This window comes from Lutra lutra, chromosome 1 (assembly GCF_902655055.1).
Source record: "Lutra lutra chromosome 1, mLutLut1.2, whole genome shotgun sequence".
NCBI lineage: Eukaryota > Metazoa > Chordata > Mammalia > Carnivora > Mustelidae > Lutra > Lutra lutra.
This window is the reverse complement of record NC_062278.1, coordinates 75,126,641-75,132,640: the sequence shown is the minus strand read 5'-3', so window position 1 is coordinate 75,132,640 and position 6,000 is coordinate 75,126,641.

Here is a 6,000-nt window from a genome sequence, read left to right as displayed (position 1 = left end):
GAGTCAGTTTGGTAATTTGCATGTTTCCAGGAATTTGTCCACTCATCTAGATTATTAAATTTGTTGGTGTATAATTGTTCATTATTCTCCTAATACCCTTTTAATTTCTATAAGATTAGTACTAAAAGCTTCAGTTGCATTTCTGATTTTAATTAATTGCATCTCTTTTCTATTTTTTTTAAAGTCTAGGTAAAGGATTGTAATTTTTTTTGACGTTTTCAAAGAACTAACTTTTGGTTTTGTTGATTCTCTATATTAATCACCACCTTTGGGATGTTGGTAGTAACATTCTATATTTTTCAAAATAAATAAATAAATAAATAAACTCAGGAGTAGTTTTGGACAGTTGCTATATAAATTAATTTAACATTTGGAGACTATCAATTTTGCAAATGGTCTAACATCTATGTTAGTGTTTGAAGTAGCGACTTTCTTATTCTATTGAAGTACTCATCAACTTCTCTACAAAAATATCAATAGTTTAGAAGATAGTAAAAAATGTTAACGAAACAGATATTGTAACATACATTGTAAAGGCCTTATGGTCTTATAGTGTCAGGGAAATATAAAAACTGTGGATTTTACCACCTCTCTTTAGTGAGTCAGCCAAAATGATATTGTTCTTTTGGATTCTACAACTTTGCCAGAAATAGATAAAATGATTCTAAATAAAAACAAAACTTACGAAACACAAGGAAAAAGAACACACTAAAATACTTGAAAAAGGACATAAACAAGACACCAAGCCAGCTGGTAAAGTAAAATGGAAATTTTACTAATGCAGATTCCTTAATTTTCTTTTAAATTCTAGTTCTATTTTGCTGTTTTCGGTCTGTGGTTGTTGAATGCCCTCCAGTCATCACTCTGAAATGGAGATTTGCAATCCAGGAAACTCCCTCCCAAATCACCATAAACACAAATCAAATTAGAATCAAAACTTTTTGGAATCTCAGAGAAAAAGGGAAGAATGATGTTAAAATATATATTTTTCATTTCCATCAAACTCTGTTTTCCTGAGTCCCACTGGAATAGAAGTGTTGAAATCCTGAAAGAACGCAGTCATGTGACACGTTATCCACAAAACTCAGCAAACCAAATACAACTTTGTAAGATGCCAAAATCGTAAGTTCTGTTAAATTACTCCCAGACTCTGTCTTTTATGGCAAAGTGCAACTGGTTTTAAGTACTGTTCATTGTTTACAATTTCACAAACTTTTTGAAGTTAAATATTTCTAATTTAAATACTTCTAATTTAAATACTGTATTTCTAAAATAAATACAATTTATTACTAAATTGTAATAAGCATGTTATTTCAAAATAAATGCCAGAACACCAGAGATATCTATGTTCTTTTCTTCCTGTGTCATTTCTATGCAATTTTGGCCTCCCGGAACCCATCATTATACCTAGTAAAACAAGATAAAACAACAAAATAAATAGTACACTTAAAATATAGAGACATTGATGAGTGTGTGGGTGGTTCAGTTAGTTAAGTGTCCAACTCTTGAATTTGGCTCAGGTCATGATCACTGGGTGTTGGGATCGACTCCCTTGTCTGGCTCTGTGCTCAACAGGGAGTCTGCCTGGGATTCTCTATTTCCCTCTCTCTTTCTGCCACTCACTCTATTCTCTCTCTCTCTAAAACAAATAAATAAATCTTTTTTAAAAAATTGAGAGAGAAACTTTAAAAAACATTCCAGGAAAGAAGTTTTAAAGTAGGAAGGAACCTTACTAAGTCAAATTTATTCATTTTATAGGTAAGAACACTACAGTCTCAGGGTAAGTCATGAATTTCCGGTCACCCAAATCAAGGCAATATCTACTACCCTTAATTGATATTACTGATTTTTATTTCATGGCTTATACAATTTAGAGTATTTCTAGTTAGTATTTTATTCTATCGTTCCCTTTTTTCCTATAGATTATTTTACTGGTAATGTGAGTGAGTTCCATTAATGAAGCTGATATCAACATTCATGGTGTTTTAAATCTACACTTTTAACTTAAGGTTAGTTAATTCTTTTTAAATTTATATTACTACTTTCCATAAAATGCACTTATGTATTGCTCTTTAGTAGGATTTCACAGTGATCAAATTTATTATTTAATATTTGTATATTAATACTTATGTTCTAACAAATTCCAAAAAGGATACAAGAAACAGATGACATCAAAGCAGGTATCATAGAATGGTGAATCAATAAAGCATAAGAAAGAATGGAGAACCAAGTAGTAAAGACAGAAGAGAGATGTGATTATGCCAGAAAAACTAATGTATTCTAGGCTTTCCCAACAAAATTTCAATTTGAGTTTCCTGAGAATCAAGGAGAAAGGAGGAACACAATAGTTTATAGAACTCTCATATGACAAAAAAAGATCGTCTTCCCTTTCATTTTATCTCAGGAAACTCAGATCTAAAGTGCACATGATGTATCACTATTTTAGTGATTCTACTTCTTTCTTTTGTCTGTTTTCTTATCATGAGCCTCCTAAGAAGAATTAATCATGTGAATTTTAAGTAAAAGATAATGAATAGCATAAGACATAGGACTTTTTTCCTTAGTCATTTTATTGTTTGTTTTTATTTTAATATCTAATGCATATGTTTGTTCATGACTTTCCTACTTAGCTCCTAGATTAAAGGTGTGACATAATTTAAAATCGAATAATTATTGTATAATCCTATAGAGGTAATTTTGTGCAAAGCCATGCTAGTAACAGGTGAGTTTGCAGCTCTCTGATCCCATACAATAATGATTAGAATGTAGATAGGAAAGAATAATTATTATATTTTACAAACTTAGACATAAAAGCATAAGTGTAAAAATACTTATGTATTTTTATGTATTTTATGTATTTTGTGTAAAATACTTATGTATTTTATGTACACTTAAAGTTATTCTATGGAACAAAAGGTGTTTTTCTGTCTAAACAGGTGGTACAAACTTTTGTTTGATCTTTAAAAGTAGAAAGAAACTTTTTCATTGAGTTGAACACTTGCAATTTTCTGTGTCTACATATTCAGGTCAATTAGTATAAAGTGGAGAAGATAATTTTTTATAATCTTTGTACGACTCAAAAGTGTTTGCACAATTTTTTTAAAGTTCAAAAGCAATTACTATAATACAACAAAACAAAAAGATATTTAAAGATATCATTTATATATTTAGAGATATTATTTCAAATTGTTAAGTCAAAAGGAGATTATGCTTCCAAAATCTGCGTCCTCCAACAACTACCATAATTAGAATAAACCTCTCCCCGCGCCAAAACTTCACGTCAGTCCCTCACATGTGCTTTTTGGAATTGACTCTTTATTGGCTGGAACTAGAAGTTTTCACTCTTTTGCTAAATATTCTCTATTCTCTGTCTCATTTCTTAGCCCATGCCTGGAATGTAGGCACTTCCTCACTCCTGGCTCTATCAGAACTGTTCCCCTACAGGCTCCCATTGCCTTCTTACACAAGGATCTTCCATGGATCCCAACACTACACTTGACTGTGTTGCTTTCCTGTGTCCCAAACCAGTCTCCTTGGCTCCCTGGACCCTTCTCCTTTCTCACTGCTCCTCTCTGTTGCTATTTCTGCACTGTTGTTTTCCTCATAAGGGAACTCAAATTTCTGTTTTTGATAACATACAATTTGAACATAGCAGTTTTATTAAATTAATTACCTTCATTACTTAGCTTTTATATATATATATATCTACATATATATATACATATATATACATATATATACATATATATACACACATATATATATACATATATATATATGTATATATATATATATTTATCCTGATTACTTCTAACTGTGGAACTCCATTCATAACTCACTGCCTTTGTCTCTGAGATGGTTCGCAGCTTACCCAAGTCTGTATCAGGGGTGCTCAAATGCAATACAACCAACAGGGAGGTTATTTCTTCCTCCAACACCAGCACTCTTTTCAAAAAGTTTCATTTCCATCAGAGGTATCAACATTAACAATCTCTTAAACTGGAAAGCCTAGATAATACTTTCCCTTCGTATCTTATATAAAACTATTTTAATATTGTCATTAATTCCTTCCAAATGTATCAGAAATAAAATCACACAAACCAATTTAAACCAAATCTCCACAATTGATCACAGAACTTAAGTCTCGAAAATAATAAACACTAGTTTACTAACTTCCCTTTAACCTCTACAGTTGCTTACCCAGAATTTTATTTCATTTCATGAGAGCTCCATTAATGTTCCAATAAAGATACTCATGCCTTCTCTCCACACAATCTCAAATCTTCATTTTACCCTATTTTTTGGTGGACAATCTCAGATACTACTTCCTGGAGAAGATTTGAAGATGGCACCTTAAAAGAAACAGTGACCCCAATTCAGTAGCTCACCAAAATTTATTAGTCAAAGATTATGCCTGGAATCAGGCTAAGTTATAATCAAACACTGTCAGTTACGGAAATTTAAACTTTTTATGCCCAAGATGAGTGCATTTTCAGTGGTATGTCTCTTGCCTGGAATATTGTAGATTATGCCGTATCTATTAGGAATGTTAGTAAGGAAATAGAAAACCCAACTATAGAGGCTTAAACAAGGGCATTTTTGTTTTTGTTATGTAACAAGCCTCAGATGAGCAGCAGCTGGTGCTGGTTGAGCAGCTTAATGAAGTGATGAGGACACTATTTTTTTTTTTTTTTTTAAATTTTGGCGGCTCCATTGGTACATCTGCATTCCAGCAAGAAGCAAGAAAAGGGGTCTGAGGAAAACAGCGGGCTACCCAGGATTGTGCAGCTGGCTTCCTTGTAAGGGTCATCATTCAGGACTCTCATATGAACTTCCTCCAACTGAAATGTGTCTACCACTGGGGATTAAATTTACCAATAATATCCATATGCTTCCTTCAATCCAAATTATACTTTTTCCCCCCAAAGCCTACCTAAAATCTCAATTCCTCCATAAAAATTTGTTCAGCTGCTGCTGACCACATATCCCTAATTCTTGAGGCTTTCCATTTCATTTATCGCAGTCCCATGCAGTATACCACTAATATTTCCATGCCCTACCAGTTTCCATTTAATGTTTTGTTTTCTAAAAATGTAAGTGTGCACTGAGGGCTGAGGCTATGTTGTCCTCTTTTCTGTTCACACAGAACCAACACCTTGCTGAGCACATAATGGTGTTCCATGTGATTTGGGATTTTGATTCAGAGAAGTTCAAATCTGAAATTACAAACCACTAATTTTACTTGCATAGTCCAAGCAAGAAAATTGGCCTTTCATGTTTGTTTCCTCTTCTATCAATGTGAAAAAAATATCGCTCATGGGAAAAATATGAGGAATCAATATAATAAAATTTAAGAGGCAGAGTGGGTGGTTTGGGGTATAGGGACGGAAAAAATGAAACAAGATGGGATCAGGAAGGAGACAAACCATAAGAGACTCTAAATCTCACAAAACAAACTGAGGGTTGCTGGAGGGGATGGGGTTTGTGGAGAGGGTGGTTGGGTTATGGACACTGGGGAGGGTAAGTGATATGGTGAGTGCTGTGAAGTGTGTAAGCCTGCCGATTATCAGACCTAGACTCCGGGAGCAAATAATACATTATATGTTAATAAAAATAATTAATAAAAAAACCTGGCACATAAAAAATGTATCAGATATGCTATGTGTCTGATATGCTTTATTTTCCTTCATAAATGCTTGATTACATACATATGCTTTCTACTTAATATGGTAAGTGGAACTTACATATTTAAAAGCCAAAACTCAAAACTTCAGAAATTGACCCCTTTAGAAGTCACTGTATACAAAAGATAACAACTTTATTTTCCCTAAGTTTAACTGTATTTCAATTTCATTTTGTACTTAGTTCAGGCTATTAAATATGTTATTTGCTGATTATATTCATTTTAGATAGATTTTGGGTAATCATATCACAGCAATCTTTAAAGATAATATCTTTTCATATTTATAGTCTTATTTTGCTATAGCCCCCCCTGGGCTC